At 42.4% G+C, this 13350-nt stretch overlaps 1 long non-coding RNA gene across 1 annotated transcript; it reads right to left on the reverse strand.

Annotated features, from left to right (window-relative positions):
- Positions 1-1086: 1086 nt before the first annotated feature.
- LOC120700935 lies at positions 1087-2134 on the reverse strand. Its single transcript, XR_005685966.1, has 2 exons — positions 2040-2134; positions 1087-1391 (listed from the first exon to the last, which is right to left on the reverse strand). It is a non-coding gene; the product is annotated as an uncharacterized LOC120700935 (long non-coding RNA).
- Between the last annotated feature and the right edge of the window lie 11216 nt (positions 2135-13350).

Consider the following 13350-nt stretch of genomic DNA (forward strand, 5'->3'; position numbering starts at 1 on the left):
TGTGATGCCTAACATGATGCAATTTTCTTTTATGAATCTGCCTGTTCTCTTGAATTTTCCCAACTCAAAGATAAAATAAAAACAATGGTGTGAAATTATGTGAGTCGATAATTTAAAATATGACACGGGAACACTCAGTCAATTTAAAATATGTTGGAGTTTCATTGCTGTTGATCTGCCTTACATTAGGTATATTATTACATATTGTTTCGTGCTGGGTGTCTCTTCCATATTCGAAAAGCTAATCTCAAGCTTAACTACAGGGCCTCGATCGTCTCATGACTGTGACATGTACGATTGGAAACTGCAAAAAATATAAGTGATAGACTGACCATAGTAGATGAAGTCGTATAATGTGTTTAGAAATTGACGACTATTAGGAAGGTACATTTATTAGGTTCTTAGTGTTGACGTGGTTTGTCTTTTCAGGCATATAGTCTGGATTTGATGCATATCTGCATGGGCATGTGTATGGTGCTATAGAATATATTCATACTACGTTAGTGGAGACAATGACACAAACCATTAACTAAGGGCACGCTTAGGAGTTTAGGAGTGCTTACACCGGTTCTAGCTTCGAATGTTCCGCGTGATAAATAAATCGAGATACTGTAGTATATGAAGCTATTTGCAATCCAAATAAAAGATAAATTTAAAACCGCTCTTCCGACCTCCTTCCCGGCCCCGCCATTCCGAACAACTTCTCTTCTCTACCCCTTAATACTAAAGCTAGATTATGTTGTCTACACGCTACGAGTAGAGCATCTAAGCATGGTGATCGCGTGTTGTTCAAACAGCTTATATACAGAGTACAAACTTGCAGTTGATATAGTGCGAAGCTGGGTCGTCTGCGGTATTTGGTAAGGTGAGAATTGTGAGTTCAGCTATTCTTCTAGTGTAGTTAGCTGAAGTATGATATATTTCATTACCAACTACTAGTAGGGTGCGACATCGCACGTGTCTGAAAAATAAAATTACAAAAAAAAATAATCACATTAAATTTTAATTGCAACAAGCATTTTTGAGAAATTATATATAGTGAAAACAAACAACGAAGTCTCAATTTTGTGGTAAAAATAGACAAAATATTTGAAACATGAAAAAAATATATAATTATAAAAATAGGTAAATGGTATGTATAAGATAGTACATAATGGTATGTATGAGTATATAATTATAAAAATATGTTCGAAATATGATATCTCTACGGACACAGCTGCTTTTCCAATAATGCATCGCGTTCTATTCACTGCAAACGAACCGAATAACGCTCCAAATAGCTCTTGCCAAGTAGGAGTCGAAGTTGCGTCGACAGGCAATGTCTAACTTGTCGCATGCTTTCCCACCAGTCGCTGGCCATGCCTGACTTGTCCCCTCGTTATATCAAACAGCTTGGGTGCAAAACCGGGATGGCACATATGTCATGTAGAGAATAATAATACATTAAAAAATTAAGCATTTGAAAGAATAGAACAAAAATAAGAACTACAAGATCTTGAATGGTTAGGTTATGCAACAACTAAAACTTGAATGATTAGGTTATGCTACACTTGTCTAATTCTAAGAAGGATAAAACCATCAACCAAATTCCCAAATTTAAAGAGCTATCTCTCCCCAATTCCCAAATTACCATCCTAATAAAACCATCTACCAATTGAAATGAACAAACCAATGATCATTCTTAGCATTATTACCGTGCCTTCGATTCCACTGAATTATTTTTACATACAGATATGTGAAAAGAAAATTTAAAAAGAATCCATGTAGAAATAGCTTAGCATCAATCAAAATAGCTTCTGAAGAAGATATATAACAGGGTAACAATATGAAAAATAATATCAGCAAACCTGTAGGCAATTTATTCATTAGTTCTACTGCAAAAGGTCTTGATAGAATAATAAATGGTTGGCGTCGATTTCCCAATGTTGGTAGGATGATTTTAGACATTGTCCAAAGGGTATTGATGAATAAAATAAGTTGATCTTCGATACTGAGATATAAGTGTCAAACTGTCACCAAGGTAACGACTACAGACTTACCTAACGGGTTCCAGTGTGCTTTCACCCACATAAGCAACTGCAGCAAAGTGCATCACAGCATCAAATGCATTTTCAGCAAATATCTTGTTGACCTGTGAGCCAGTTAAGTGAAAAAACAAAACTTTGGATTGTAGCCTCCCAGATCACAGCAAAGATGAATTGTAGCCTCCCAAGCTGCGGAAATAACTCTTGCAGAACCTTTACTGCTCTCATGTTTCCTCTAGAGAGTAAGATGAACCAAAATGCGCATTAGCAGAAAAGATTAAAAGAACAAACAAATTCACACAGTCAGTACAAAGAAAGCCTTGATTACCACAATGGTAACTCGATAGTTATCCTTGAAGAGCCTTAAAGAGGCATGTGATCCAATATAACCAGCTCCTCCTGTTACTATGACGTGGGTAACACCAGGTTCATGGTGAGAAAACTGCAGGAATATAAACATCACAGCCAGCTTTACAGTTGCGAACTGAAGTTTTTTTAGATTCATCCAAATTTTGTATACAGAAGTACAAATCAGCATTATCTGTCCAGATTGCTTGGGTATCACAAAACAAAAGTGCCACCTCATGGCTGAAAACAGCAATTGTCATGATGTCACTCGCGGGCCTCAGCTGCCAGACCAAGCAGTGGCAAAAAAAAGGCATGTATGTATGACAAATCATACATACATGCCTTTTTTTAGGTAAAGGCATGTATGTATGACAAATCATACATACATCTCTGGGTAGATTGCGCTTAAAAGCTTCATATAGCTACCTCCATGTTATCCACACGAAAATGGAAATGGTAGGACTTTTCATGTTCTTTAGGTAAAAGGACTCGATGCCATTACAGTAAAGCGGAAACCAAATCAACATTGAGAAGTCAGATAGCCGTACCGAGCAAAAAAAAATCTACTAAGACATTTGCAATAATTTGAAATTCTAAGCACATACTGATCAAGAAATAAATATGTTAGGCAACGATTTATCTGCCTAGCTCTGAGATATAATATTAGATAATACCTGACCATTTGCTTTCATGCTTGGGAGATCACACTGGCTCTCAAAAAGAATAACTGGAAAACTGAAGAGCGATAGACCTATTACAAAAAAAACAATTAGTTCTTAGTGAACAGAAATTATGTTATTTTCATGGAATAGAAGGTTGTAGGCTTGGCACTTTCCTTGAGTGCCTTACACGAGACAAGAGAAACATATTCTAATTTGACTAAGCATTAATTTGACACATTAAAATTGTTAGGAGCTAAGCATTTTTCATCTGCAATTTACCAATGTAGATATATAAATACTAAGAGCATATAGATGTATATATGGACATGTACTCCTCTAAAATATAATTCAATACAGCCTAGAGGCTACAACAACCAGTAATAACCAGCATCAATGCATCAACAATCAAACTCAACCATGGCAGCAGCATATTCGATGCCAAGTCTCTTTGCAACCTGTATCAGAAAACTTGGTACCAGCATAAAGGTATTCAAAGAATACCATTATCAGAGTTACAATATTATTTCAAGATTAAAACTGCATGCGATAATTACAGAATTCAATTTTCTTTTGTAAATGACAATATGCAAAAATCGAACATGCTAATGCTCCTTCATGAAGATCATTATGTCAGTAGAATATCAAGCAAAAAAAATGCTACTACGGAGATGGTCCTTCACAAAGCCCATTATGTTAGTAGTTTATTAACAAAAAACACCCTGGTGCACCGAGCAATGCAGCAACATTAATTAAAAGATATATCATTCCAAGTTTCGAACATACAAAGTAGCAAAAAGGAGATAAGAACTTTGTAAGTATTAGACAGAAGAATGAATTGAAGAAATGTCAGATGACGAAATTTATTAGATAGAAAAATGAATTGAAGATTCGTTGAATAAATATCCAATGATGAAATTAAGCAACACCCCTGCAGCTTCGTAAGTAACATCATTTAAACAAATGAACTATAGCTACCACCAAGCTTTAGGTGTTAAATGAAAAAGGGAAAAAAATCGAAACGACACTTTTTATCAGTTAATTGACATAAGGGTTCAGAAAGATTTTGCATTAGCATGTAGTGATTATACACTGCAATGACACTATATCTAGTTGTAGAACCAAAGGTCTGAAAGGAAGTGGTACAAATTGATATAATGGTGGAGCAATTTATAGATGCATGTCACCACTGTTAGATCTCAACGTGTTCACAAAGGACCAGTTCAAGATTTAAGATTACAGACATCAATGATCTTTGAGTACCAAACAAATTATTGTTCATTTACCTTGAGGAGAGTCTGCAACTCATAATCAACTGTGACACCATTCAGATGACGTTGTCATTCAAAGGAGAACCAACTTGTCGAGGATCTTCATGCCATTTCCCTTCTTGAACCTATCGTTAGCAACAGCTGTCATGTATAGTGAGTCCATGAATGCTAACTGCATATCTACTGCATATTCGGAGAAGATTAACTATTATAAAAAAGAGAATGTGTGCATTCAGCTTACATTATCAATGTCAAACATGTTGAATATCCCTCTCAAGAAATCAAACACTTCACTTGTCAGTTCCAGTGTCTGCTTAAAAAGCTGAGTTTTTCACTTTACCATCAACGAAGAAATATTCCTGTATGAAGCCAATAATAGAAGTTCCCAAAACACAACTGATGCAATAATAAAAGTCGATGCTCGTAACAGAAGTATGAAAGTATGTGAACTAAATACACAAATAATAGCACTACAACAAATCAACTCAAAATAGAATGCTTTAAGATGCACCAAAAGTACATCAAAATTCAGTCTTAACACACATATACAATATATCGGTGTTGCCAATCCTTTGGTTCAAGGAAAGTGCAAGATGATGAATATATCAAATGGCCCATGAGGATAACGACACGGATAAATTAAGCTACATTGACATTGAAAGATTTTTATGAGCTTCATAAAGAATATAGAACATTACTTGATCAGGAGCTCTTTTAATTGGCATCGCAATGAGATCATCCCTAAGCTTGATGTCATTGTCATAACCAAATTTCCTCAATACAGTCCATGCAGTTTCCAGACAACCTTTTTCAATAAATAGGGCATGCAGAAAAAGGAACCCAGCCAAAGTAAGTGTGTTGTCATTTGCACCTTCAGGCATTTTCTCCTGAACAGCTCTCTTTATGCCTGAAATTTCAATAGGTTGGAGAGGAGCACTGAAACATCGAACCTGTAAAGAAGCAACACAACCATACATAAAAAAACACATATAATCAACTAAGAAATAACCGTGTGGCCTGCTGTTGAACATAGGTAGCAGAGTAGCCTTCATGAATAAAGACCTGGAATTCATTGATCCTAGACTCTAAAGGTGATTAGACTTAATAACTTAGATGTTTTAGTTTTCTGTGGACTCTAAACTATTAAACTAACTAATGAAGGAGGTCACTTCCTGTCATGAAGCCATGTGAAGCGTCCCCTCATAAGAGGTGACTTAAATGTGATACAATTATCAGTCCCAGGAGGCTGATACACATTTATTACATCAGATGGTACATCACCGTACAAACCTCCGAGGAGGCAGACACTCGATACAAACGATAATAAGAAGTAAAAAGGCTATGGTGATACACCAAAGCACGACCCACATGGGATCCGGCTCGGGCTCAGAGTATCGCGCCAGCAGAATCATCTTGCAGAGGGCCAACACCACAGGCAAGGTGAGTACAAAAGTACTCAACAAGTCCAACCCCATCCACGGAGGGGGGTGTAACACAGATATGCACATGAAAAATCAAGGATAAGGCTGAGGTTTATTTGCAGCAAAGCTAGATTTTACACATGCAAGGGTTCATTTTTGAAAAGGGTTTCCTCAAAGCAATTCTTTAGTAACCGAGTAAAGGGTGGGGTTGTTCCTACACGAAGGATCCAAGTTTTAAATGCTACCAGACTCCTCGTCCGCAGTAGCTCACAGCACGACTGTCGGACACCTTTCAAAAACAACTCATACCACGAAACTATCCATCCCAGAGGCTAATTATGTGACCAAACCGTAACTCGCCCAGTACCGTGGGCACGGCTATTCGAATAGATTTTAACTCTGCAGAGGTGTGCAACTTTACCCACAAGTGGGGTACCACAGCACGATCACCTTAGTGTCGGTGCAGATCCCAACAAAGCCATTACCCACCTTAGCTAGACCTGACTAGCCAACACGGACTCCACCTAGGGGCCATTGACCTATCACTGAGGTTTAACCGGGGCATAAGTCACCATGACCTTATCCCTTCTCCTTGATCACCCGTTGCTCTCAGCTCTCCTGATGGCTATCAGACTAACTAGTGGGGTTTATGCTAAGCCGTTGCCATACACAACGGTCGAGTGGTTTGCACGATAGTTGAGTTAGGCAAGATGACACATCAACTCGGTCCTTAATTGTGACAAGATGGATATCTCCCAACCTTCTTGCTCAACCACATTGGTACGAGCCTCCAACATATGACAATCCATACAGGGAATACCATTCATCCATCCCATCTTAACATTCGTTTCTTTCATTTCTCAAATATCCCATCTCTCCCTTTGTACACACTCACACATTTTCCTTTTGAAAAACTCATTGTAATCATTTTTGAAGTGCAGTAGAGTAACCAAGTCCTAAGCATATCTAGCAGTGATTAATATCTAAATAGAACAAATCATATTTAGAGATTAATCTAGGTCATGACGGAATAATCATATCAATCAAGGGGTGGCTATCCAATGGGTTTCAGCAGTAAATCATATGCAATTCTGTAAAACAGGCCGATAGGTTGTGTTTGAAAAACTGGGGTAAATATGCAGGTCAAATGATGGAATTGGACTTGTCGTTCACAAAGCCTTCCGGGAGGTCCTGATCGAGGTATTGTCCTTCGGATTCTGGGTCGCGGTACTAGTCCTCGCACACCTGCTCGCAGTACTGCTCGTCAACGGGTTCTTCCTCGATCACTCCGTGATCTACGGCGCACACAAATAAACACACAATAAATAAAAAGAAATAAAGGTTTTATTGTCGAGCTCCAATCGGAAGAAATTAATATATGGATATGGGAGTAATATTTTTAGGTGGTTTTATAATGGCACGGCCAAAATTATGTTAGGAATGGCGTGGTAAAGTTTCGGGGCAAATGGAGAATTTTTGGCGCATGAAATGATAGGTCGAAGAGGCATTTAGAGGCGAATTAAGGATCCGGGGGCCTATTTGTAATTATTTTTGGGAGTGATAGGACTTGAATAGAATTTTGGAAAAGGTTCGGGCTATTCTGGAAATTAGGCAGGGACCTACTCATAAGTATTTTATATAGTGGAGGGGCTTATTCATTAAAAGAAATAAGAGAGGGCTTCTTTGTAATTATTTTTGAGATGGCAAGGACTTGATTGGAATTTTAGAAAATATTCGGGCTACTTTAAAAAAAGATAAGGGTCTATCTAGAATTATTTATATGGTGAAGGGGTTCATTTGTAGATATGTTTGCATAGTGGAGGGGCTCATTCTTTAAAAAGGGAAACAGGAAGGGTGTTTTTGAAAGAAGTGAACATAGAGAGGGGGGTCTTTTGGGAAAAAGGAAAGAGGGGAGGGGGTTTTTGGGCAATTTGCCCTTTCTTCCTCCTCTCGACTGGAGAACAGAGGAGGGGCAAGGCGCCGGCGGCGGCCTTGGGGCCGGCGGCCTGGGGCTTCGAGCGCGGTCAAGGGGCGGGGCAAAAGCACGAGGGCGGCGAGGGGATCCTATCCCTGTGCTCACCCAAGGCTGGGGTGGCGCGTAGGGGCGGCGCGACGGCGGCCAGCGGGGGCGGGCAGCTATGGCCGCGGTGGCGGCGCTGGAGTGTCGGGGGAGGGGGCTAGCGGCGGCGGAGGTGGTCGCGGGGGTGAAGGGCCGCGCGGAGGCCTATTTATAGGCCGGACGGAGCAAGGATGGGGTGGGGCCGTGGTGGTTGGCCGGCCGGCGAGCTCGGCCGCACTAATGGCGGTGGGGGCCAATTCACCGTCGCGGAGCGGCGCGGTGGTACTGAGGGGATGGTGGAGAGGACGGGCGCGCAAGGGTGGTCGCGCAAGTGGAGGGCGGCTGCACCGAGGGTAGGGGCGCAGGGGACGGGACGGCGGCCAGAGGCGGGGTGCCGCACGTGCCCGAGCTCGGCTCGGCGGCGCTGTGCGGGGGCCCTCGCCGCGGGAGAGCGCGCGCGCCGAGGCGGCAAGTGGGCACAGTGCGTGCAGAGGAGGGGCCAGGGTGGGCAGGGGCGCTGGTGGGGTAAAGGTGGCGTCCAGGGGAGGCGCGGCGTGCAGGGGAGGCTCAGCGCAGAGAAGGAGAGAGGGAGGGAGAAGGAAGGAAGAAGGAGAAGGAGAAAGAGGAAAAGAAAAAAAAGAAAAAGAAAAAGAAAAGGGGGAGAGAGAGAGGTGCCGGCGGGATTCGCGGCGGCGGTCGGTCGGGAGCGCGACGACGGTCTCGAGCGGCGGCAGCTTCGGCGGGAAGCGACGCACACAGAAAGAGGAAGAACAGCGAGGTGAGACCGTGATTGGTACGGGTGTCAGAACGGCGGATTGCCGGGAAAGATTTCGGGACATCGGGAGTTTGGACAGAAAAAGATTTAGAACGATTTGAGTCCAACGACGAAAAAGATTTTGGAAAATCAAATTTTTAGCGGGTGATTTAATTGGGCGTATTTTCGGGATGTTACACCATGACTCTATGACAAATAAAAAAGAAAAACACCATCAATAATCAAGTACAATATAAACATCAGTTGACCGAACTACTAAACAAATCACTGAAACATGCAAAACACGGTAGCGAGTACCAAGCATCCAAATTTCACCCTTCTACTGAATTTAGAAACTAAAAAAAGGCAAAACTATGTGAATTCAAACTCAAAGAACAGAAATAATCCAAATTAGGCAATGTTTATCAATGACTCATTGCAATGAGCATCAATAATCAAGTAAGAGACACAAACCTTCAATTATTTAGTGTGGTTGCTGGTTGCTGCCTTGCTGGATCACCATTATCCTTCCTGATATCTTTCTTCTTCTCCTTTCCAATATTCTGCAGTTAAAAAAGGAAGCAGAGCTAAATGGTATAGAACTACAATAATAAATAATAATTTTATAGAATACAAAAAGACATATACTGTGAGGGTGTATTCAATAACAAAAGCCTTGACCTATATCACAATTATTTTCACCGACATTGAGCATGTATAACATGTTTTAAACAATTTTTTCAGAGAAAGTGTAGAAGCAATGGACGCCTGTTCACAGTTCACACATCAATTCATTTGAATCCTTCACGCAAATAGTTAGACAATTGATTAAAATAATAAAAATTTAAGGACACAATTATCAGATACCTGAAATGCAATATACTGGATGATGCTATACTATAATCATCAATTGTTTTTCTACACTAAAAAACATATCATAACATATATTATCTATTTTGTTCTCGACCATGGACAAATTAATGATCTATACTTTTCATTGTGGCAGAAATATAAAGTTTTCTTTATAAGCCAACTAAAGATATTGTGCATGCTCTGTTAAGTACTTAAGTGTGCCTACATCAGTGTCGAGATCCTCCGTGCGCCTATCCACACCTGCTCCAGTTCGATGAATGTTCCATCTCCTAGTGGACGCCAAAAACGCACAAGAATACATCAGCTTGCATCATTTTGCTCCAAAATTTCTACAGTGTTGAAAAAAATAATTGAGTTAGTACACGTGTGGTAAACCAATATTTATCTGGAAAATACACTGTAAACGCGAGGTTTGTTGAATAATCAACCAATGGTATGGTACACTAAAAATTCACAGTTGATCACAAAGATGTGGATTAATAAATTATCTTTGTGGCAGCAATGAGCTACAAAAATTTTCTACTGAAGATGCGGAATTGCAGATTTGTCATCTCAAAGCAATAAGAAGAAATCTAGAATGTTTATAAAGAATTGAAAATTTCCTGAAAAAACATGTACCCAGTTGGAGACAGTTCAGTTGAACCCTGAATATCATCAATGCAAATTCCTTTAGATGATACAGCAGCAAATTCCATCAAGAAGGATGAAAATAGGAGCATAACTGCTCAGAAGATATTGTATTTCATTAAATACTATACATGAATTTATTATTTTTACAAAAAGACTCAAGTGGTCGGACCCTTCCCCGGACCCTGCGCAAGCGGGAGCTACATGCACCGGGCTGCCCTTTTTTATTAAGAGAATCTTCGTAGATAAATGGTACGTACAAGGTCCCAGTCATGACATGCTTGCAGCAAACAATGGACCAAAAAATTGCCCAAGCGTAGCACCAGCCCCAATAAAACCAAACAGTCTTTAGCCTGACATCAGGGGACAAGAAACCAAGAAGCAATACAATGAGTGAAATACTAAATTGGATACGTAATGCACTTGCACTTGAACTTGGAAACAAGACATTTTCAACTACAATGAACAATATAAGAGATCAGCTTCTGGCGACATCTAAATTAAGGAAAAGCCCACATCAGAATGGATTTAGTGCTCCAGGCTAGGGGATGGACGGGAGGGAAAAGGCGAGGAAGCGAGGACGGTGACCTGTAGGGAGCCGGCAAAGAGGCCCGGGAGGGTGGTCCAGGCCTAGGGAGATGGCGCCCTCGTCACGGAGCGGCAGCACCACGAAGTAAGCGCTCAGGATCTGCGCACACACCAAACGCAAAATCCTTTGATTCGGGGGGATTGCAGAATTGGCGGGGGAAACCATGAGATGGATCGAAGGCAAAAGGCTTACAAAGGAGAAGGTGGCACCATCGCTCAAAAGAGAAGGGAAATCGTGGGGGAGGATGGTTACCACATAGCTACCGCTCCCTCGGCGCGTGCGCAGAGGAGCCGACGAGGTGTCGTCATTTCCGGCGGGCCTTCGAACTGCCAGTAACAAGATTAAAAACAAGATTAACAGTGCGGCCGGGCAGGGGCGCGTGCAGCCCCACAGCGAGCGTAAAAAACATCTGAATGAAGTGTCTTGGGGTCACAATCCCAGCTAATATGTCAGTAAAAAACGGCCATTTGGAATGTCATGCAGGCGTTGAAATAATATGGTGCAAGCATGACAACAGAATCACCAGCATCACAAGGAGTAAGGACAAGTTCACAAAAGCCTGAAAATATAGGTGTAAGAAAAGACATGGTTGGACAGGAAAGGAAGAATGTGTCCATAAAACTAATGAACAGAAACATATTGGGGAACATAACCTCACAACTTTACAAAGCAAAATAAGTGGCATGCAAAACATATAGAAATGTAGATGAAACAAATGTTTTACCTGATTTGCACTAGCAGTGACCATAACTGATGACTTGGTAAGCTTATTCTCTCTGTGTAGCTGCAAAAGATATAGTAAACATCAGAAAACATATGCAACACGAAGGCATGAAGTCAAGGTGCAGGTTAACATAACACAGTATGAGTTTAATACATCAGTGCCCCTACGAGTTATAAGAATCTTAGGACAAGTGGTGATGAAACAGAGGAACATGGAATAATTAGGCTAATAGTATTACAGAGAGTACCCAAATGATCTCATGATTTTTTTATTGTTACTCAGACAATAATCCATTGGTCAACTCATCATTGAAACAAGGTACGTCTGCTCACTATAGATAACATCCCCGTTGCAAGTAACAGATCCCATGAGTAGCTTATGCTCATCAGAGCATCAATGCTAACCAGAATAGTTATTACCAATAACTATTCTAATAAGAAATCGTGTCTACTCCTAACTCTGATCCTCCGATTCAGAACATGCGAGATTGCGATTACTGTAACCACATTCAGATTTAGCATCAAACGCCCTAAGACTCGGCAGCAATAGCAATTTGAAAAGAGGACGGCACCAGAACAGAGCTCTCACGTCTCATGTTGCCCTCCTTCTTAAGCACTTCCATGTTGTCCTTCTCCGCTGAGCTCTCTGGCTTGTACGCCGCCACCCTGGCCGCCTTCTCTGCGCCGGCCGCTGCCTTCCACTCGGCTTTCTCCGCCTTCCCCTCTTCGCCTCCCTGGCCGCCCTCTCCTTGGCCTCCACATCAGCCCTAGTGGCCAATTGCTGCCGCCTGCTGTTGCTGCTGCCACGGCTGGGCTGCCACGAGCATCTTGGGCACCGCGACGTCGCCGAGGCGCACGGCGAAGCACGGGCCTCCTCGGCGATGGAGTCCGCCTCCATCCGGATCTCCTCGGGCCGGCGGCCCCGCGGGAGGTCAATGACCGCCGAGACGGACTCGGCTCGGCACAGCGCGGCGTGCCCCCCTCCGGAGCTGCCTCTGCCCGTCGTACGCCCCTGCTCTCCAAGCCTCCGACCGCCATGGATGGGGATGGGGGCGGTGCTGTGGCCTGCGGACGGGGAGGAAGGCGATGGAGGGAATCGAGCGGCGGCGCTGTGGCCTGCACACGGGGAGGAGGGCGGTGGGAGAGGAGGGGAGGCGATGCGGCCTGTAGGGGCGCTGTGAGGGAGGGGGAGCGAGGAGGGCGGCGGCGGAGGGGACTCGATGCTGCAATCACGGAATGCAGCGCGGCGGTATGGCAGAAAATCAGGCTGAAGGACCAATCGGCTTGCGGGTACGCAGGGATGGGTAGACAACCGCGCGGTGCAAAAAGAAACAACGGAGGAGGGGCGCGGGATCGCGAACAACGGGAGGGCGCTTTTCAGTCTGCCTGGTTCCTGGCAAACTTTTGGACCTTACATGCGGGCCTCAAAGTGGGGGTATGTGAGGTGGGTATAGGGGCTAGTTTTGGTGAGGAATATTTTAATTGTTATGAATTCTTATAGTATAGATACAGGTTAGTCATAATCAATAAGAGTGAAGAAAATAACCACTCTGTTCAACGAAGGACATTGGATCGGCATAATTTTCTCTCACAGTCAGTTCAACGGAAGCATTATATATACATAAGGATGGTGGTCTCAAGGTCTTGGTTATATGTTTATATTAAGTGCACCAGTCCCCTTTTATTTCAATTTTTTTAAGCAAGAGAAGCACTAGTAGTAGTTTTCTGTACGTAGGGGTGGTAGAGGGTTCAAGATATTGAACTAGAAAAATCTAAGGGTCCGGCTCTAAAAAGGCTGGGCTCTAATCTTATATAATTTTGAGCTAAAAAAATTTAAGAGCCTTGTTGGACTATGAAGAGGCCACTAGGACCATGGCTCATTACCACCCCTATCTATACGACCTTCAAAGCAGAATATATTTAAGCGAAATGATTCCACATCCACCGGGACTACACTTCCTACACCATGCATGTTTATCGACAACTAGGAGTGGATTCTAGT

This window comes from Panicum virgatum, chromosome 3K (genome assembly GCF_016808335.1).
Source record: "Panicum virgatum strain AP13 chromosome 3K, P.virgatum_v5, whole genome shotgun sequence".
Taxonomy (NCBI): domain Eukaryota; kingdom Viridiplantae; phylum Streptophyta; class Magnoliopsida; order Poales; family Poaceae; genus Panicum; species Panicum virgatum.